At 35.7% G+C, this 23,763-nt stretch overlaps 1 pseudogene; it reads right to left on the bottom strand.

Moving 5' to 3' along the window:
- Positions 1-16,025: 16,025 nt before the first annotated feature.
- Positions 16,026-16,649, bottom strand: LOC129492605 (NEDD8-conjugating enzyme UBE2F-like; annotated as a pseudogene).
- Between the last annotated feature and the right edge of the window lie 7,114 nt (positions 16,650-23,763).

The raw sequence follows: 23,763 nt of genomic DNA, 5'->3' as shown, positions 1-23,763 counted from the left end.
CCTTCATCCTCCTCCCAACCTTCCCCATTTTGGAGTCCCCAGTGTCTATTGTTTTCATCTTTATGTCCTTTGTGTCCATTGTTTAGCTCCCACTTATAAGTGGAATCATAGTATTTGATTTTCTGTTTGTGAGTTATTTCCCTTAGTATAATGGCCTTCAGCTCCATCCATGTTGTTGCAAAGGACATGATTTTGTTCTTTTGTTATGGCTGCATAGTATTTCATGCTGTATATATACCACATTTTCTTTATTTAATCTCCTGTTGATGGACACATAGCATGATTCCATGACTTTGCTGTTGTGAATGGTACTTGAATAAACATAAGAGTTCAGACGATTTTTAATATAATACTTTCTTTTTGGGGTGATAGATACCCAGTACTGGAATTTCTGGGTCAAATGCTAACTCTACTTTTAGTTCTGTGAGAAATCTCAACACTGTTGTCCGTAGAGGTTGTACTAATTTACATGTCTACCAACAGCATGTAAGTGTTCCCTTTTCTCTGCATTCATGCCAACATCCGTTGTTTTTAACTTTTGAGTAATAGCCATTCTGACTGATGTAAGATGATATCCTACTGTGGTCTTGATTTGTATTTCTTGGATAATTAGTAATGTTGAGCATTTTTTTCCTTTTATACAAGTGAGTGGCAAAACGTTGTGCTCTCTACTGCACGTAATCCAGTGGTACAGCCCTATTCGTTGTTGCTTTTCGAAGTCCATCCAGAATTTATAGATAGCTCCTTTATTGAACTCCCTTAAAATTCCTCAGTTCCATATGTAAAACCATGAAGATAATTGTAATTAATAATTGTAGAGGTGTGGTTTTTGGGGGTTAAAACGATTATTTATATGAAGGGTTTATCATAGTAATCTAATGTGGAATAAATGAGTTAAGGCATATAGAACACTCAGAGCCAGACTGACATGCAGTAACAGCTAAAAAAATACTTCAAGATGTTGCAATTGTTATGATCAATGTATTGCACATATTATTTTCATCTCTGATATTTTACAGCTTTCTCTATCTCTTGTCTCAATTTGCAAATTTCCTGAAGAAAGGGTTCATGCTTGCCTTATTCTTCTATCACTACTGCTTATCATACGGTGGGGCACAAGGAACACTCAACATTTTTTTTGAAAAGCCTAAATGAATAAATTATTCACAATACATTTTTGAAGAAAGAGCAAAATGTTTAGCTATTATGCTTAATTTAGTATTAAAGATCAATTCTTTACATTTATTATCTCTATTTCTGTAGAAATAAGCTACATCTTTGGAGAATATAACTATGGTTACAGTCAAGCATCTGGAACCTTACTGAGAAATGAAATGATTAGGATGATTATATTGTTAGCAAGCTTATACAACATCTGCTAATGTGAACTTGAGCTATGGGGCAGGTAAAACCTTACACAATATTCCATTATGAATAACAAGACATCTTTCAAATTTAAGTATTTATAGATTTGTTTTTCTTAAGAACTAAATTTTTTGTATTTGAAACTGACTTCCTTATTTTAATGGTGTTTGCCTGTCACAATTTAACACCCTAAGAGATCTTCAAAACTTATTTTGAATTGCAATGCATTTATTAGGACGTCTACAGAATAAATACTTGAATAAATATTTCCCAGATGCTTAAACATGTAAGTTAAGAGCCTCAGTTAATGATTCAGAAATCACTGTTCAATTCTCAGGATATGTATTTGTTGGAATTTCAGGCTCTGTATTTAGCCTATATAAGTTATAGCTTCAATAAATGACCTTATAAGATAGAACTAATGCAACCAATTAATCATTGTTGTTATGAAATTGATGAAAGCAGTATATGAAAATATCCTGTGTATATCCTATTATATAGAACACATTGAATTTTTAATTTACTATTCTTTTTTCTTCATTTTCTTAATAATTTAAAATAACTTACATAAACATAAGCCAACTTAATAGCAACAAAAAATAAAGAAGTAAAACAAAATAAATGAACACAAAACAAACACAGAGACCACATTATAGACCCTAAGGGTTTCTGTGGATCAAATTTTATTTATTTATATGCAGAGATATTGCTACGGGCTGAATGTTAGCGTCCATCCAAAACTCGTATGTTGATATCTAATCCCCAAGGTGATAGTATTAGGAGATGGGAACTTTTGGAAGGTGATTGGGTAATGAGGGCAGAGTTCTCACTAATGGGATTTGTGGCCTTGTAAAATAGGCCCAAGGGAGCTGATTCAGCCCTTCCATCATGTGAGGATGCTGCTAGAGTGCACCATCTATGAACCAGAATGTGGGCTTTTCTAGGTACCCTATCTTTGATTGTGGACTACCCCAGCATCCAGAATTGCGAGAAACACATTTCTGTTGTTTATTTTTTGGTATTCTGTTATATAGCAGCCAAAACATACTAAACAGAAAATTGGTATTGAGAAGTAGGGGTGCTGCTGTACCAGTTAAATCTAAAGATGTGGAAGCAGCTTTGGAGCTGGATAATGGAGGGAAGACTCGAAGGGTTTGGAGTTTCATACTAGAAAATCTCTGTATTTCTATAAAAGGCCTGCTAAGAATAATTCTGGTGAGGCCCAGCAAGACAAGAGGATAGCTGTAGAGAAAGCTTCAATCTTCTTGGAGAATACCTAAGTGGTTGTGAACAGAAGTTTGGCAGAAACATGTAGAGTAAGACTACTCTGATGAGGTCTCAGAGAGAAATGAAGAACATATTATTGGAAACTAGAGAAAAAGTGATATTTGTTATAAAGTGGCAGAGAACTTTACTGAATTGTGACTTAGTGCTTTATGAAAAGTAGAATTTGTGAGGTCTGAAATAGGATATTTGGCTGAATATATTTCTAAGCTAAGTGTCGAAGTTGCAGCTTGGCTTCTCTTGAGTGCTTATGGTAAAATACGAGCAGAAAGAATTGGATGACAGAATTTTTAATCATAAGGGTAGCAGAACTTAAAAATTTGGAAACTTCTCTGCCTATTCATATTGAAAAGAATGAGAAAGTGTGTTTAGGAAATAATGTCAATGGTACAGCTAAGCGACCATCTGATAAGAAAATTATTCAGACTGCTAAACAGCGGTCAAAACCTATTGTCCCAAATAGTGAAAATATGACACAAAAGTATTTCAGGAATTGTCAGGCCTGCCCTTCCCATCACGGACCTAAATGTCTTGTCCTTGGGGACAGAATGGTTTCAGAGGAGCAGCTGTGTATGCCCCCACAACCTCAGTACTCATTTCCTGGTGCCTCCTCAAGGCTGTGCTCTCCATACTCTTAACACAACATTCTCTGGTTGCTTAAGGTTCAGCTCCAGCAGGTCATGGTGGCTGTTCTGAAGAGGACACAGGTGGTAAACCTCGGTGGTATCTGCAGTACCATCTCTGCCAGCTCGCAGAATGCACAAGCTGTGGAAATGTGGCCACCTCTACCTAGATTTCAAAGGATAAAGCCACTCAGAACTACTGTTATGCAACTCAAACAGACAGGCACCACAATGATGGGGCCACTAGAAAATTCCCACCAGGACAGTGCCTCACGGAGCTATTGGAACAGGACCGTTCCTACAACCTTATACTGATAGAACCACCAGTCTTGGAGAGCTATGGGCACATTACTCTAAGCGGTGAGAGCTGTGGCATGGGCTGCACTCAGTAAAGCAGTGAGGGTGGCCTTCCAGAGTCTTGAGGGCTCCGTCCCTGCTCCAGTATTTCCAGGAGGTGGAACGCTGAGTCAAAGATTATTCTCACATCTTAAGATTTACTGTTGTTTGACCTGTGAGTTTCAGACTTACTTGGGATATGTTAACCATTTATTCTTTCTTATTTCTTCTTTTTAGAGTGGGAATGTCTGTTGTATGCCTTTCTCACCATTGTATTTTGGAAGTGCTTCACTTGTTTGATTTCACAGTTTATGGGTGAACAGAAATTTGCCAGTATGAATTATACCATGAGTCTCACACAGCTGATTTAGATTATATTTATATGAGACTTTGAAACTAGACTTTAAAGTTTATGCTGGAACTAGTTAAGACTGTGAGGGTTATTAGGATGGAATGAATATATTTTGCATGCAAGAAAGATATTAATTTTGGAGAGCAAGGGGTAAGAATGCTGTGGTCTGAATGTTCATGCCTCCTCATAATTATACGTTAAAACCTAAACCCAAGGTGATAGTATTAGGAGGTGAGGCTTTTTGGGGAGATGATCAGATCATGAGGTCTCATTAACAGAATGAGTGACCTTTTATAGAGACTCCAGAGAGCTTCCTTATTCCTTCTGCTGTGTGAAGAAGACACAGCAAAAGAATGGCCATCTATGAACTAGAAAATGGAATCTCACCAGCTACCAAATCCACCAGCTCCTTCATCTTAGGCTTTCCAACCATGAGAACTGTGTAAAAATACATTTCTCTGGTTTATGAGCTACCTAGTCTATGATACTTTTTTCTAGCAGGCTTAAAGGATTAAGGTATCTTTTTATTTTTTCTAATTTTATTTTTTCTGTATCCTTTGAGGGAAAATAGGTCAATTAGCAGAAGAACTTGTTTCTAGATCAGTCATTATTTCCTGAGTGACTATGGCTGAACTACCGCTATAGCCTTCAGTTTCCTCATTCACACAACATGACTTGAAATTGATAATCTCATTAAATTATGTGAGTCTCTTCAATTTCAGTAGCTCTCTTGGTTTAACAATGTACTTATTTATTTTTGTCCACTAAATGTACTACTTATTTTTAGTAAGTGACCCAATGTGCAAAAGGCCATGTGGATGAGTAACTGCTTAAGGCTCAGAAATCTCAGCTTTGGTCACAGCTCTGCCATCAATTTTCTGAAGACTTTTGCTTGATTTCTGTAAACCTAGATTTTCTCATATATAACATAAGAGCATATGAAAACAAAAATTTCTGTTTCCTACCCACTACATTTTTTCTCTGTAACAAACTATAACATTTTATAAATTTGTATTTCTTCAAAATATATTATTTCTGCTGTTTACAAAAAGAAGGCTTTTTCTTAAATTTTCCTCAGTAATCTGCAGTGTTAAAAACACATATTTAAAAAGTTAATGCATGTTGTCATATCAATCAACTAAAGGTCGTAAATTCACACTCTTGTCTACTACAACTCTTTCATTCAAAACTCAAATAAATTTTTCCAATGACATTTTAAATATTTTCTTTGAGTAATAGTGGAAAATTTAGGATTGTAAAAAAATAATTAATCTTTATGCATTTTATTAACAGGCTTTACTTTGTAGAGCACTTTTAGGTTCACAGAAAAATTGAGTGAAAGATACAGAGACTTTCCATATATCCTTGCCCCTCACTCAACAAACACAATGTCCCCATTATCAACATCTCCCACCAAAATGACACATTTGTTACAATCAATGAACCTACATTGACAGATCATTATAACCCAGAGTCCACAGTTTGCATTAGGGTGACTTTTCAAAAACTCAATTAAATTTTGGCTCAAAGACATAGGACAAAAGGAGGTCTGATTATCTAGAAAAGTTGTGAACAGATTCAACAATTCACAGGGTTTTTTTTTTTTTTTTTGAAAGCTTATTTTACCAAGGTTGAAAATGCACCTGTGACAACCTCAGGAAGTCCTGATGACATGTGCCCAAGGTGGTCAGGGCACAGCTTGGTTTTATACATTTTAGGGAGACATGAGAGGTCAATCAATACATGTAAGAAGTACACTGGTTCAGTCTGGAAAGGCGGGACAACTCGAAGCAAAGGTAGAAAGACTGGAAGTGGGGAGGGAGCTTCCAGGTCACAGATTGGTGATACACGACTGGTTACTTTCTTTTGAGTTTCTGATTAGTCACAGGGGTTGTTTTTTAGTAAACTGAATATATTTTCTCTTCTATTATCCTGCCATTTCCCAACCCAAATAATAATAAATCTCCACAATGACAACATAAAGGCATATTTAATATATACATAGATTCAATTTTGAACATTTACTAAAGAATTATAAACGAGATCTCAGGTAAATTATTTTTATTTTTCAGATGACAAAAGTAAACTGAGACATTATTTGCTATATACTAGAGACGATTAAGGATGTTCCTCTCCTAGAAACAAACCTAACACATAAAATGCTTATTAAAATTGCTATGGAGTTATAAAAATGAAATATATTTGCTCCACTTAGGCAAAAATAGAGCTACTTAACTAATGCATTCTTAATGATCATATATGGTTGTGAAGGTAATTTTCCATTTCGGAATAATCCTCTTTATTTATTTATTTTTATTTTGTTGTTGTTGTTGTTGTTGTTGAGACAGAGTCTTGCTCTGTCTCCCAGGCTGGAGTACAGTGGAGCGATCTCGGCTCACTGCAAGCTCCGCCTCCTGGGTTCACGCCATTCTGCCTCAGCCTCCTGAGTAGCTGGGACTACAAGCCCCCGCTACCACGCCTGGCTAATTTTGTTTTGTATTTTTAGTAGAGAGAGGGTTTCATCATGTTAGCCAGGATGGTCTCGATCTCCTGACTTCATGATCCGCCCGCCTCGGCCTCCCAAAGTGCTGGGATTACAGGCGTGAGCCACCGTGCCCGGCCTGTAAAGGTAATTTTCTATTTCTGAATAATCCTCTTTATTTTTTTACAATCCTAAATTCGCCCAATTTTCCTCTTTAAAAGATCTATGCAACACTTGCCTGAACACTAAACCACTGTAGTATTTCTGTAAGGGTCAATTGAAGAACAGTTATGGGAGACTAGTGAAAAGTGGAAATAACTTTAGAATCAATGATATAATCAGAAATCCAAGGATAAATAAATGCTATTATCTCTAAATCACAGAGAATTATACAGAACACAAATTGTTAGGCAAATCTGGAAGTCAGGTATAAGGGAAGATGAGAAGCTGGGGGCTGTGAGAGTAAATGGGATTTTACTCTGACCTGACACTGAGATGAATTTACTAGATCTCACTCAATATGAGTTTCTAGAGTCTATTTGTTTTCATGTATATGGCAAGTGCTTTGAGTCTTCTAACTGTTGGAAAAAACAAAGCAAAAAAATAAAACCAAAATGTTTCGCCCTTCATGATGTATTAAAAGAAAGAAGAAAGGAAAGAGAGAAAGAAAGAAAAGAAATAAAGAAGAAAGAAAGAAGAAAAGAAAGAAAGGAAGAGAAAGAAGAAAGAAAGAAAGAAAGAAAGAAAGAAAGAAAGAAAAAAGAAAGAGAAAAGAAAGAAAGAAGAAAGAGAAACAAGAGGCAGTAATAGGTCCTGTGCTGAGTCAGCAGTCCCAAACATTTCTATATTACATGTGGAATTCAGCCAGAACAGAGCTTTAAATATCTTTTTCAAAAAGAGTGACATAAAATAAAAATAATGAATTAAAATTGGTTCTTTCCTAGCATGACTGTTTATGATGTTTGTAAAAGAAATTTATGAGACAGACTCTCTTCCCAGTAAAATTTACTGATTAGTTTTTTTCTTTGACAAAAGACGTGAACAGAACAATTTTGCAATTGCCTGAAAATAATGCTAGATTTCTTGCCTGGTCAGAATATAAGAGAAATTTAATCATCCATAACAGCTGGAAGTGATATAGTCAGCAAAATCTCTTTCCCTAGTATAAATGAACCAGTAAAAACCATCTCACTACATAGACATCATTGAAAGAGATGGCAGAGGCTCGGAGGCAATGAAGAAGAGATAAAGCAGAAGACAGCTAGAAGATTAGAAATGGATAGAGAAGGGATGAACTGGAGTTAATGAGATTTGGCTTCTACATAGTTAGTATCTGTAAACCTGAAAAGCAACTTCAAATATGAAATCAAGTTCCAAATAGAGAGATGAAGTAAAAGACTACCCCTCTAGAAAACAACAACAACAACAAAAAAAACCAAAAAAGCCCTGTTGTGGATGAAATTTTGTCCTCCCCCAAATTCATATGTTGCTGTCTTAATTCGTACTTCCACAGAATGTGACCTTATTTGAAAATAGGGTCATTGCAGATTTAATTAGTCATGTTAAGGTGAGGTCATTAGGCAGTTCCCTAATCCAATATGACTGATGTTTTTATAAAACGAGGAAATTTGAACACAGAGACACACACACAGGAAGAATGACATAAGATAAAGGCAGAGAATGGAGATATGCATCTAGGTCAAAGAGTGCCAACAAACCGCCAGAAGCTAGGTGAAAGGCATGGGGCAGATTTTCTGTTTCACAGCTCTCAGAGTGAACCAACCCTGTAGATAAGTGGGTCTTGGATATCCAGCGTCCAGAGCTGTGAAACCATATACTTCTGTTGTTTAATCCGCCAATTTGTAGTTACTTTGTTAAAGAAGCCCTAGCAAACTAACATGTGCCCGAAACCTTTACTCTTGAATAATTGCTAAATAAAGCCAGCAATAAATATTTCTAAAATATTCGATTCCCCCATTTCGTTTTAACGTAAATGAGAAAAGTCTAGTAGAGAAGTCTAAACTTATTAAGAAATATTTTACTCCAGTACATTCTGAGAGCACTGACAATTATTTCGCAGTGAACTCTATATTTCCTGTTTATAAGTATTGAAATTGCATATTAGTTGCTTCTCCAATATCTGGATTTCTTAAATCCATGTTAAGCTTCATGAAAATCAAAGACTTTCTACCCTAGCACCTAGGAAAAGCCTAAATATGCAACTTCGCTTAATTTTAAAAATCGAAGTAGTTTAATGTGATCTGCATTAGAGCCAAACATTTCTGAGTTTAAAATTTGGCTTTGTCACATTCACACACACTTGACCTCAGTATGATCAAAATATTAGATATTGAAGATAAAATAGCTATTAGCTGGCTAAAGTATTAGCCAGCATATGGAAGATAATAAATAGTAGCTATTGGTAAATAGCAAAATGTAGAGGAAGGGTTTTATATATGGAATGTATAGTCACAGAGTTGTATCAAATCTGATCATGGAAAGATGCCTCACTACCATGAACCTTGTTGCTCATCTCAGTAAGTAGAATGATAGTGTATGTTGGATTGTTAAATAAACTAGAGCTTTATCTGGTAAGTTATAAGAATGCAACAAGTTATATAAACTCATCAAATATTAGTTATCTCTCCTTTGATATATAGAATAATTAGATAATTCCAGATCTGCATACAAATTGCATACTACTCCCTTTTGAGAGATGGTTTTTTAAGCATTCTTGCTGCTCAAGTTGGGACAGTTGTCCTCTCCAAATTTCATGTTGAAATTTGATCACCAGTGTTGGAGGCGGGACCTAATGGCAGCTGTTTGGGTCATGGGAGACTATCCATTATGAATAGCTTAATGCCCTTCCTGGGAGGAGGGTGAATGAATTCTCATACTATTAGTTCCCTCAAGAGCTGGTTGTTTAAGAGCTTTGAACCTCCCTCCTCCTGCTTCTCACTCTTGCTTTCTCCCCATACCATGTGATCTTTGCACATGCTAGCTCCCGTTCCCCTTTCACCATGAGTGAAAGCAGCCTGAAGCCCTCACCAGAAGAATATACTGGTGCCATTCTTCTTGTATTGCCTGTAGAACCATGAGCTAACTAAACTGATTTTCTTTATAAATTTCCCAGCCTCAGGTATTCCTTTATAACAAAATAATACGGACTAAAACATTTAGCTTTTTGCTTTGCTGGCTTGTGCCCTTATTGGAGAGTCTCCATTTCTTGGTTCTGAAGATCAAAAGATTTTTAGATATTCAAACCTTTTAATTAAGTCCCAGGTCCAGAATTAGGTGGCCCAAGCAAAAATGTGTTGGAATCAGTGTCCTTTATCACCAGCTTGGATTTAGCAGCCAGATATATCTTGTTATTTACTTGGCCATATAGCAAGTGCAATCTTAAATCCAATTGACAAACCTCATGAAACAACATCTACTCTGTTTCTCCACTATCTCTCTTCCTTGGATATTAGGTCAGACTCATTGTACAGATTTAAAAATGGAGTAAACTGTACTATAAGAACCCATGATGTTACATGGAACCCAAGCTTTTGTGACAAAAAGCAAACCAAACTAAGAGATTCCGATGTGATGAGGAGCCCTTTTCTACTGTCTCTCCTTGCATCCTGCATGACTATTTTATTCTTTACTGTCCAGATAAACTGACTTTACTTTGATTCTTTGTTTTATACTGCATGGTGTATGCCCACACATAGTCCCTATTTTACACGTTGGATATGCAGGTTCCTGAAAAGAGAAAATAATCTCACTCAGGTCCAATTGCCAAATAGCCAGTATGACTAGGCCAACTTGTATTAGGTTTCTAACTCTAGTTAAATTGACTGAGGATGTAGGACTGGAATTCTCTTTTAATTAAAGCTCCCAGCATCCTACTGACTAAACTATAAGAATGAAGGATGGTAGGGGTAAAGATTTCATGAAATAAAGTCTGGGAAGGCAATCAATCAAAAAGCTGTCTGATATCCCTAGTCCCATTCTATGTTAGGGACCTTGTCCTTACTCTTAAGAGAACTGAAAGAACAGTTCCCATGGCAACTCCTCCTCATGAGTTGAATGATTGATTTGTCCCACAACCCAGCTATTCTGTAACTTCCTTGTTTGGGCAGATCTCAGAGCTGGGGCTGACACCTACTTGACTGTTGGCATGTTGTTTTCCTCCTAAAATCAAATTCTGAGCCCTGACACTTAGAAGCTCTTATTATGGCTTTTAGCAGATCAAGACGTCCCTTGGACCACCATGACCAACTTGTATTGTTGTATTTATTTTCCTTTTGGTGTTGTCTTTCTCTAATGCCTGATGTCTATTTTTCCAACCACAGTATGTCTAACACTATAACCTGCCTTTGTGAAGATAGCAGAGAAACATTCACATTTTGACAGCTTTTTTCTCTGAGTAGCCTTCAGAAACCCTTTTGTCTTCCTTGACACAATCTGTTGACATACAAGAGGAGACATGATTTTTCTCTCTCTGAAACACCAGTACATTGGAATGGCCTTCCCGCTTGACAAACCTTATGGCAGAGACCAAACTCTTTGCATGCTGACTGGTCAGCACCGGTTATTAACCTGCCAGCTCAGTTCTGATGCCTGGAGGAAAGACAACAGGGTTTAAAGGGACAGTAAATATTCCATACAGCTCTGGACTAAATAGATTTGCATCATTGAAAGATTTATATTTACAGTAAACATAAATCAACTCTCTAAAGAAAATGAAAAAAAAAAATGTCTACATAATTTACTAGCAGACCACCTTGCATAGTTTCAAAGTACACTGATGTGATTATCAGAAGAGTCCTGGTGATGACAGAAGGTTTAGATTCACAGTGACGATAATAATTGCTTTCAACACAAATGAGTGGAAGCATAAATAATGCAGTCTCAGGAGTAAACTTTCCTTGTTGATATCAAATATCTGGTCTTAATAAGACAGGGTAGCTGAAGGTGTGGGAGGAGGTTAATCCTTCATACTGTAATAAATTAAAAATTATGGAGACAATATATTAAATGCCATGTGTGTTGATTATTTGTGATAAATATGCATTTTGATAGTTAAATGAATATAGGCTACTGAAAGGATTGTGACCTCTAGGAAATAAAAACCTTAGTGAAATTTTCCTGATCTTGGGACAAATTTGCAAATTAATACACTGAACCAAAAAGTAGATGGGAATTTAATGATATAATAAGTGTTTTTCTAAAAATAGAGTGTTGGCTTCAGATCAACCCAATGCATCCCTTTGGTTTACCCTTGTACTCCAGGACCAGAACAGGTGAACAGAAAAGCCACACCTGTATTTTAAAATAACAGAGATAAGATACAGACTAGTCAAAACTAAAACCTGGCTAACATGGCTCATTAGATTATTTACTAATTTTCCCATTCTCTTTAAGAAGAAAACATTTATAATGCCTAGTACACTTCCTGACACACAAGTGATGCTCAATAAATATTTGTGAAATAGATTTATGAATGATTGAATCTTCATTATCGTCAATGGAAAAGTCAAGGTTTGGAGAGGTTGAGAAGAAGGTTCTCTTACGTGACTAGTTCCTAATTCAGCAGGAAAATAAAAACCAACATGTTTTGGGATTTTACATTAAGCCAATTATTCCAGACACAATGTAAATAAATTCACACTTAGTTTTAAGAATAGCCTTTTTATTTTCTGTTTTATGGACAAATCAGCATTTTGTTACAATCAAGTAATATGCCAAAAAGATGACTTGGCTTACATGTAAGTTATTTGGGATTAAATCTCAAATAACTGTAAGTGTTATTCTGACAATATAATGATTTTTGAAAAAAATTTCAAGGTGTTTTATCGTAACATTTTGAGAAAAAAAACAGGGTGGTATTACAGCAGTCCAAGGTGACCTTCTGAGCTGAAAATGAACCTCTCTTTTTCACTGAAATAAATGAACACATTTTGTTTAGTGGTTTAAAAGAAGCTGAGTGATTGAAAGAGGATGGACAATTTAAAAAAAAAGTGAAAATTCTGAATAATGAGGCAATGTATTTTTATTGAACACTGCTAGTTGTCAATTATGTTAGATTGTCGTGGGTCGTGTGAAAAATTTACCATTTATTGTTTACATCCCCAAAGAATCTGACAGGAGCCTGTTGGTCCACTTCCCAACTATTGCCATTTTTGACATAACATTTACCCTGGAAAATACTTTCTTACTGACATTGGAGTGAATATCTACTATAATCTGGGAATGTCTAAGCATGAATATGTGGGATTTTCTTCATCTAAATGGTGGTTCTAACATATTATCAGTTTTTTTTTTTAGACGGAGTTTCACTCTGTTGCCCAGGCTAGAGTGCAATGGTGTGATCTCAGCTCACTGCAACAGAGGTTACAGTTGCCTCCCGGGTTCAAGCGTTTCTCCCATCTCAGCCTCCCGAGTAGCTGGGATTACAGGCATGCGCCACCATGCCCAGCTAATTTTTGTATTTTAATAAAGATGGGGTTTCACCATGTTGTTCAGGCTGGTCTCAAACTCCTGACCTCGTGATCTGCCTGCCTCAGCTTCCCAAAGTGCTGGGATTACAGGCACAAGCCACCACACCCGGCCACATTATCGATTTTTTGAACCTGATCTTCCCAGCCTACTTAATTGAGCTGGATCACCAACTACATGTTTTCTTCTTTTTAACTGGGAAGTTAGGCTGAAAATTAGCATAGAATTTCTTCTTGGCAAATATATAAAATGAAGAGGAATATCTCTGATCTTCCTTGAAATATAATATTTATTCTGTTCTCAGAACCAGAAAAGATATCATTACAATTCCACCACTTTTCTATAGGTAGAAGTTGTTTTATTATATCATCTTATATCATTGTTATAACTTTCCATTAAAATGGTGCAAGATTTGTATGTGTAAATACAAGATAAAAATTTATTATTGAATATGTCTATACTTTATTTGTAAAAACAATTTATTTTCTTCATTAAATAAGCAGTATTCATTGGATATCTTCAGTTTCAAATAATTTTATCCACAATGTCTAGAAAATTAGCCAATAATAGCAATCCTACTTCCTCTAAAAATACCTGATATTTAAAAGAGTAAATGTGGAAAACCATACTATATGACAAATGTTGCAGAAAATATAAGTCACCCCAAAATTTTGTCTCCTCTTTTCAATCAGAACATAATCAATGACTTTTATACAGATTCCATTTTCAGATACATGTTTCTACATCAATAGCTTCCAGTGAGGGAGATTCAAGCAAAATATGATTGGTTGAAGATTTTTTGTAACATTATCTTAAAAGACAATTACTACTGGCCATACCCGCTTATTCTTTATCTTTTTCTTCTGGGTTGGACTATAAATATGATGGCGAGATTTGGATCAGACACATTAGACTATGAGTTCCAATTGGAAATAGAATTTAGGCTTGAAGTAAAAACAAGCTAGAGGATCCTGGTTCCATGAGTTTATTAATATTTCCAATATCGACTTTGGACTACCTACTTTTATACTCTATGTGAGAGGAGACTAAACTATGTATTGAATTTAAGATTCTTTTATGTCATGACTCTTCTCCTAAGTAGTAAATTCAGTCCTTAGTTACAAAGGTAACTCTATCTAGGGATATTTTGTGTCTTGTCCTACACTAAATATTGGGAAAGTATAAACATTCATAAATGTGAAGAAAATTTACTTAAATGGTATTCATCTAGAGGACCTAAACATTTTTTTGGTTTCTTTAGCACCTCAATTATTCAACCTTGCACACTGAAGAATACTTTATGATAATATATGTATAGGGAATAATAGCAGAGTAAATCTTTTTCATTTTAAAGTGTATTGGCTACATAATCTAGTACTATATAGTCCAATAAACAAGTTTAGTAAAATGTTTCTCCCTCTCCAAAGCCTAAATTTTATTATTTTATCACACCGAATTTATAAATTACTGATACATATTACAAGAAAATATTAAAGAAAAATACAGAGTAAAACATATTTGTTCCTAGGGGTAAGGGCTTATAGTGCCATGTATTATAATACATAGGTCTTTTTAAAGTCAGGAAGCCTCTGGACCCAATGGCCAAAAAAGAAGAGACAGTAGAGCGGGTGAGAGTAGAAAGAGAGAGAGTGAGAGCAGAAAGAGAGAGTCAGAGAGAGAGAGAGAGAGATCGAGAATGAATGGAGCCATTGCAGCCAAATGAAACTGAGAGAAAGAAGAGAGAAAAGAAATGACAAAATGTCCTACTGGTTTTTTTTTTCCTTCAATTCATTGATAGAAAATAGGCTCAATGAGTAGCAGAATCCTTTTTATTTATGTGTGAAATTCTTTAAATCTTCATTCATCCTTAAGGAAAATTAAGGGTGACTGGAGAGAAATAGAAGCTTTTTTTTTTTTTTTTTTTTTTGAGACGGAGTCTCTTTCTGTCGCCCAGGCTGGAGTGCAGTGGTGCCATCTCTGCTCACTGCAAGCTCTGCCTTCCGGGTTCACGCCATTCTCCTGCCTCAGCCTCCCCAGTAGCTGGGACTACAGGCACCTGCCACCACACCCGGCTAACTTTTTGTATTTTTAGTAGAGACAGGGTTTCACAATGTTAGCCAGGATGGTCTCAATCTCCTGACCTCGTAATCTGCCCGTCTCGGCCTCCCAAAGTGCTGGGATTACAGGCATGAGCCACCGTGCCAGGCCGAGAAATAGAAGTTTTAATGTAACTCAATTTGTGATGAAGGTGGGACCCTTTATTATTTATTAATTCATCTATATAAATAAATATAGATGGCACTCAGGCTATATTGCTGAGTGAAGTCATGGAAAGATAAATTAATAAATAATGAAGGATTGGATAAGTGATGTCAAAATGCTGCACTACTAATTCTTCAAAAAATTCTCTCTATATTAATATATATACATACTACACAGACATATATATACATATATACACACACTTGTATATGTATGTATGTGTGCATACACATTTACATATGGTCGCTCTTGAAATATAAATATAATTTTAAATTTACTTATGGTAAAATAACTGTTGTTTGGTTTATGATTCTGTAAATTCAAACGTATGTATACATTTGTATCACCATCACCAGAAACAGAACAGAATACAGAACAATTCCATAACCCCCAAAATTTATTTTGTGCAGCTCCACAGCAAACACTACTCCAACTTCTAACTCAGGCAACCAGTGATCTATTCTCCATCTCTGTAATTTTATCTTTTCCAGAATGTAATATATTTGGAATCAGATAATATGTAACATTTTGAAACAGGTTTCTTTCACTTAGTGTAATGCATTTGAGACTGATTCAAGTGTTGCATTTATGGATAGTCTGTTCCTTTTGCTGCTAGGTAGTATTTCATTATACCACAATTGGTTTATTTATTTATATGATTTTTTAAAGAAGCCCAAACACATTTTCTTGCTGTATTTGTGTTTAATTCTCCATCGACAATGAGCAATCATGAAGATGGCCTTCTGCAGGACAACATGGTCACAGGACTGAGGCGATGCAGCGGCACTGAGAAGGAGGATGAGGATCAGAGAGAAGGGGGCTGCCTGTTGCTGTTTCATGTTAGACACAAACTGTAACACAATCCATGGGCCTGCAATCTTCCCTTTATCATCTGGTAAACGATGTAGTCATCCACTTAATTCCGGAAGTCCTAGTTGTCCCTCAAGTGATGTTCTGCAGCTTCAATATTCAGTGGATCATCAAAATTCACAAGATCAGTAAAGAAAGATTTTAATCCCCAAACAATATCCTTTAATGTTCTCGTGGGATCCCGGCCAGTGTAGTCAATCGAAGGTTCTCTCAGTAAACTCAGATATACTTCCCCTGTCTCTGTTATGTTGTGGTGCCACATCCTGGTCAGGCATTTCACTTTGGGAGGCGCCATGATGTATGCATGGGAACTTCAGTTCAAATGGAAATTTGCCACCCTGTAACCCCCTCATCCGGTTACAGTTAGCTGAAAACAATGACTCTGGTTTGGATCAAGAAAAGACACTTTACATGTAGAGGATAAATTAGCTTCAAGTTCTGCAATCTCTTTAACAAGCAACTTGTCTCTCACAGAAACCTTCCAAGTGGAGTCGGACACAGTGGCTGCCTTTGGGACCCTTTGAACAACAGTTTTTGTTGTTGTTTGTTTTCCATGTTTTCGTGACCAGGATAATGCTTCCATAAACATCCATGTTGCAGATTATTATTTGAATACGAATAGACATTTCTCTAGGGTAAACACCTAGAAGTGGGTTGCTGAGTCCTGTGGTCAGTGTATGCTTTTTTTTTTTTGAGACGGAGTCTTACCCTGTCGCCCAGGCTGGAGTGCAGTGGCGTTATCTTGGCTCACTGCAAGCTCCGCCTCCCAGGTTCACGCCATTTTCCTGTCTTAGCCTCGCGAGTAGCTGGGACTACAGGCGCCCGCCACCACTCCCGGCTAATTTTTGTATTTTTAGTAGAGACGGGGTTTCACCATAATTGGCCAGGCTGGTCTTGAACTCCTAACCTTGTGATCTGTCCACCTCGGCCTCCCAAAGTGCTGGGATTACAGGCGTGAGCCACTGCGCCTGGCCCGGTGTATGCTTTTTAATAAGAAAATACCTGCCGGTCGCGCAGTGGCTCACGCCTTTAATCCCAGCACTTTGTGAGGCCGAGGTGCGTGGATTATGAGGTCAGGAGATTGAGACCATCCTGGCTAACACGGTGAAACCCTGTCTCTACTAAAAATGCAAAACAATTAGCCAGGTGTGGTGGCACGCACCTGTAGTCCCAGCTACTTGGGAGGCTGAGGCAGGAGAATTGCTTGAACCAGGAGGCGGATGTTGCAGTGAGCCGAGATAGGCCATTGCACTCCAACCTGGGCAACAGAGCGAGATTCTATCTCCAAAAAAAAAAAAAAAAAAAAATACCAGATGGTTTTCCAGAGAGACTGAACCATTTTGCATTCTCACCATCAACCATCAATTTTATCAATTTTTAAGAGTTCCAATTACTCTCTATCCTTGACAGCACTTAGTATTGTCATATTGTTATCTTTTAAATTTATTTTAGCAATTCTAATAGGTGTGCATTTCTATGTCATTCTTGTTTTAATTTGCATTTCCTTAATGACTCATTGATGTTGAACATCTTTTCATGCACATATTTGCTACCACTATATTCTTTGCAGTGCAATGTCTGTTCACATATTTTGCCCGTTAAAGTTGGGAAGTTATTTGTTTTCTTGTTTGTTTTCTCTTTATGTTTCCCAAATACAAGTTTTTTGTTAGGTACGTGACTTGAACCTTTTTTTCAGTTTGTGGCTTATCTGTTCATGTTTCAACAGTGTCTTTCACAAAACAAATTTTTAAAGTTTTATGAAGTTCAACTAGTTTTCATTAATCATGATTTTGGTTTCTTTAATAACATTTTGTCTAATTCAAGGTCCCCCAAATTTTTTTAATGTTTTCATCCAAAATTTATTTTTGAAATAGATTTATCCTTTACATTTAACTCCATGATCCATTTAGAATTAATTTTTATACAAAATATAAAGTTTAAGTCAAGCTCATTTTTTTGGCATATAAATGTCCAATTATTTCAGAAATATTTGATGAAAAGACTGTGCTTTCTCCAATGAATTGCCTTTGCAACTTTTTCAAAAATTATTTGACCATATTTATTTATATTTCTGCACGGTCTTTCTATTTAAATTTTTAAACTGTATGCAATAAAACAAAAGCTGGCTTTGCAAAGTCACTTTAAGTAAAATATTTAAAAATATATATATAAAACCCTATGTACCCATTATTTTTCCCTCTCTACATTTACTCAGATATTTACCTTCTTTTTCTTTGGTTCTTCATTCATTACCATTTCTCTTCCATTTGCATTTTTAAAGCATGTTTATGGGTGACAAATTGTCTTAATTTTCTTTCATCTGAGATTGTGTTTCACTTTTGATCCTGAAAGATAGTTTTGCTTGATAAGAATTCTCAGTTTACTTTTAGCTTCTCCTCTCAGCACTTTAACAATACTATTCCACTCTCTTGCCACCTCCATCGATTCCGATTAGAAACCTGCAGGTATTTGAATTATTTCTCCCTCTATGCAATGTGTGGTTTTTCTCTGGCTGCTTTTAAGACTTATCCTTTATCTTTGGTTTTCAATAGTTTCCTTATAGTGCCCGAGAATGGTTTGATTTCTGCTTATTCTGCTTGGAGTTGGCTGAGTGTTTTGGATCTGTAAATTTATGTCTTTTATTAAATTTGTAAGGCAGTCAACCATTGTTTATTTAAATATTTTGTCAGTATCTATGTCTTTTTATCTTTGCTACTAGTCCCTAAGGACACAAATGTTAGCATTTCTGATACTGTCACACAGAGATTGCTAAAATTATTTTTATTTTGTTTTAATCTTTTTTCTCCCTGATGTTCAAACATGATAATCTCTATTGATCTATTTTCATGTCTAGTGATCTTATGTTACATCTACCCTATTATCGAGCTCTTTCAGTAATTAAAACAATTTCTCTTATTGAGTTTTTTGGTTCCAAAATTTTTATTTTAAAGATTATATTTGTTTTCCAAATTTTCTGTATTTTTATTCATTTGAAGACTGTGATTATTTCATGGAACATAATCATAACAGATGCTTTAAAGTTGTTATGAGATTCTGCATCTTATTACAGCTTTGTAGACAGCTACTTTCTTCTTTAAAAAACAATCAGTCAAACTACTTTGATTAAGACCACAAATTCTGAACCACCTTTTTTCAGAACCATAGTTTTAATAACGGTTTAATTTTCAAAGCCTTTGCTGCATAATTCTGGTACATTCAGTGTGTGAAAGATCTAAGGTTCATTACGGATTTGGAAGTGATCCAGACTTATATTTAGTCTTAACCTTTGTATTGTTAATTCTGATCAGTATCACACGTGATCAGTTCAAAGTACAGCCCAAAACCTTATGTGTACATAAATTCAAAGTATCTCTTTTTTCCCACACGCTGTAATCTCCATGCTCTTGAATTTCCAGTGGCCCCTGTTCTGCTGTTGCAGATAGTAAACCTGAAGTTTTAGGGCACCCATTCTATTGCACACATCCTATGACCAGGTTAATGTTAGTGTAAAACAGCAAGATAAAAGAGTCTGCAAAGCTGCTGCTGTTGCCACTGCCACTTCCACCTCTTTTGCCTCTGCTGCTTCCATCATAAGCATCCAGTTTGTTTCTGGAATTTGTCTAGCATGATGCTAGAAGAATCGAAAAAGCTTCATCCTTTAACCATCCACACCAAGATCTCAGCCTTTTGTCTAGACAAAGTGTGTGTGTTTTTTTTCTTCTTAGAACTCTTTCTATCTATATCCATCAGCAATTCTGAGATAAGGTATTCTAGTCAAGAAGATACCGAAGAAAAAATGAGCAAAAAAATAATAATAATAACAAAAACACACAGCAAATCAAGACAGCAGCAAAAAGCGAAACAAAACAAAACAAAAAACCACAAACGGAAATTTACCACTATATGGTCATTTGAGGGTGGTGGTGATTTCCCTACCCTATGTGCCAGCTCTTACCTACTGCTCAGAGCCCTCTGATAGACGTTTTACTTGTTTTTTTTTTTTTTTTTTTTTTTCCAGTATTCTTGGTAGTAATCAGTTAGCAAGATGAGCTAGATGTGCATATTCCATCTTAACTGGAACTGGAAATTTCCTGCACCAACAATTTTTAAGAATCTCAGGATCTGGTGGGCCATTATTATTGACATGAGAGACATATATTTAAGAGAGGTGAGAAGAACACGTTATTTTCAACATTTTGAAAAAGAATATTCTGTATTGCTAATTAGAACTCTATAATTTGATTACTGGAAAGAAAATGGAAAGTCATTTACTTAGAGATGGCATGTAAAGACTCCTTGCTAGTGAAGGATAAAAAATGAAATGAGAAGAGGAGAGAGAGAGAGAGAAAGAAAGAGACAGGGACAGAGAAAGAGATACTATTCTACACATGAATTTCCAGAAGTTAGTAAAAAATATTTCTCACCTATTTATTTTTATAAGTAACATTTTTCTTGGTATAACATATTTTATGTTCAAGCAACTTATATGTGTTTGTGTGTGTGTATCTTAATTTTTTGAACTGTAGAAAAGCAAATGTTGGATAATTGATCTAGGTTTGTAACCAAGAAAGACTAAGATGTCAACACAACATAATAACCACATACTTGGAGAAATAAATTATGAGTATTATGGCTAAATTGAAAATTATGATCCAAGGTTTTCATAAGCCACTGTTGACTCAGAAGATGGTGGATAAGATGAGATAAGGGTTAGAAAGCATTGTCACAGGGAAACCAAAGGAAAACAGTTCTGGTGTCAGTCTAGTCAAGGATAAAGTTGTCATGTTAAATAAACACAAATGCCTCTAAAAGCAGAGTCCCAGGATCCCATACTTAGGATCTGTTAGAGAGAATGTAGGCATCTGAACTGTATATGCAAGGACTGAGCCTAGGGAATGAGAGGCCGTTAAATTGATTAGAGCAGTAGGATGCTTTCATTTCCATTCTAGGTTGAATACTTTGACAAGAGTGTGAAGATAAACCCAGTTGCAAGTGCCATTACTGGAAGGAGAATAAGCAGTTAGGGTCTATGGAAATAACCTAACAAAAGGGAAAATAGCTTCACAGAAGTGGAAGAACCATTTTCTAAAGCCATTTCTATGATTATGAAAGTTGAGCCGAATTTTCATAGATGTTTAGGCATCCTTAGAATGGATAGGGCATGGTATTTTATTGTAGGCATGTCACTGGGTGGTTATAAAGAGGGAGGAATTAAGGATGCATTTCAGGTTTCCAGTCTGTGAATGTAGCAGATATTGGGACAAGAGAGGTAGTGAGAAAGTAAGAAAGCCGAAAAGTACAAAAGAGAGAAAGAGAAAGGGGGAGAGAGAGAGAGAGAGAGAGAGAGAGAGAGAGAGAATGGTGGGGTAAAAAAAAAAAAGGAAAGATTGTGATGTTTTTAAATGGATATTTTAAGATCTGTAAATCACAAAATTTGTCATGTCTAATTAGTTGGAATTGCAGGACTAGAATTCCTACCTTGGGTCCTGGGAGATTGGCTCCAGAACCAGGAGTTTACAGTTAGAGAAGGATCATATTTTAGAAATGTGGGTTAGAGGAATTGCTGTGAGAGTATGAAAATTATTACCCCCAAATTGTGGTAACAGCATATTTCTCCATTAACCTGGTTTCTTGAGATACTAGAGTTGGATAGCCCTGGGGCTGCTTTATTTGTAAGTGCTAGGGGGAGACAAACAGAGTTGGGTGGTATGAATCTCATTAGTGGTGTTATTGATTATAAAAAATTATCTATTTTTGCTCATACTGCATAGACCATATATCTCATTCAAAAAATAGAAATATTCTAAAGCAGTTGAAATTATTTCTAGTGGACTATTATTAATTCATTTTATATCTACAGCTAAAGATGCAAGTCAGAATAATTTTGATAATGCTTTTATGAAAAAAATTATTCGAAAAGTTTGAGGAGACATATATAATGGAGAGGACATATATAATGAGAAAAAAACTTTTGTTTTTAGTCTTTTATCTGACTTTTTAACTTGTATCAACTTTAATTACAATTTATATCATTTCTACACGAAACCTTGGATTTGAGCTCTTATCTGGGCAAATTAGACATACTATTAAAGTTTGAACCATGAAAGCACACTGAATCATTTCTCCCCAAATGATGCAGATGCATAATTAATCTCGAATTCAATACTATATGTAAACTCGGTCCATTTCAAATCTAATACATGTTTTAAGAAAAGTCCATTTTCACCATTAAATCAGAATACTTCTTCTCTATTTTGGAAATAAAGTTGGATAGAGAACAGAAAATTGTCTACAACTGAGCCTATTCTTGACAAACTTCTAGTGAAAGGATATAAGATAAGTCTTTATTTAATATTTGAGCTGAATCTAGTATATGAATGTCAAGCCATTTATTACTGCTGGAGGATTTTCTAAAAACAAATCATGTTTAGCAGGAAGCAATGTGACAATTTCCACTATAAGCTTAGGGAAATAATGAGTCATTTAAGGCACAGAGTTGTTTTATTATCTCTGAAGCCCCATGACTTTAGACTCCTTGGTTTGAAGCAATCAAAGGAAATATAGAGAGAATTAATACTATCAGCTGGTGCTTGCAGAGCTCAATGATGATCAACTATTTATGCAGTAATAAAAATTTAATTGATTATCTTTTAGTCTGAAAAGAGAAGTGATTATACTATCTAGTACTGTATATATTTTGATTAATTTTTTTGATTAATTAGCTTTATATATTTTGATTAATTTTTTTCTTTAGAGAAAATACTGTTACTGTATATATTACATACATAACAATAATAATATAAATGTATTAGCTATTGACATAACACCTATTTAATGGGATACACATTAAGAACTAATAGAAAGTTACAGAATAATGAACTAAAAGTACACACACACACACACACACACACACACAACTCCTGGGATATAGGAAAATTACACTTTAGAATTTGAGAGACCTGGGTTTGAATGACATATCTGCTGTTGAGTTTAGGCAATACAGCCCGTCTTTGGGCTTAGTTTCCTCATTTTAAAAAGAAACATGACAGTCCCCATCATATGATGTTGATGTGAAGAACAAATAAAATAAAATTTAAAGTATTTACCAGAATGCCTGGCACATAGACAACATCGATACACAGTCCTAGTTTTTTGCTACCATTACTGTGTTGCTTTGACTGTTGTTATCAGAAGAAGCCTTGTGTTGATGTTAGTAATCTTTGTTGAGTAATGAATGTGAGAACTTCACAGATGTGGCTGTATGGGTCCTAATTGGTTGAATCTAGCAAACAGCATGTGTTTGTCATCCCAACTGGTATAGTGTCATGTCACAGACTTCCACTGTTACGAGGTCATGGTGGGGGCAGTGATCAGGGGGATGAGTAAGTAGAAGGTTCTTGAACGTCGCTACCTGAAACGCGACTAGATCAATAAAACAAGTGGGCAGTGTGTCTCTCTTTAGCTCTCTCTATCCTTCTCCACAACCAAAAGAGAAATAAGAGCTACAATAAAATGTCTTGCAGATGGCCATGACGATGACTGACATCTTAAAAATATCATTCTTGATGTCAGCTTGATAGAGATTCGTAAGATGTGTTGGAGAAGAAGAAATGGGTTTTTGAAGCGTGAAACACACTTCTATGAGCATGCTGCTTTGCTCAGATGAACGGAAGTAGGAACAGTGGTTAATAATTAATCTGTTC

The sequence above is a fragment of the Symphalangus syndactylus genome, chromosome 11 (genome assembly GCF_028878055.3).
Source record: "Symphalangus syndactylus isolate Jambi chromosome 11, NHGRI_mSymSyn1-v2.1_pri, whole genome shotgun sequence".
NCBI classification, from domain to species: domain Eukaryota; kingdom Metazoa; phylum Chordata; class Mammalia; order Primates; family Hylobatidae; genus Symphalangus; species Symphalangus syndactylus.
Note: the sequence above shows the minus strand (reverse complement) of the source record. Positions and strands in the feature narration are given on the sequence as shown.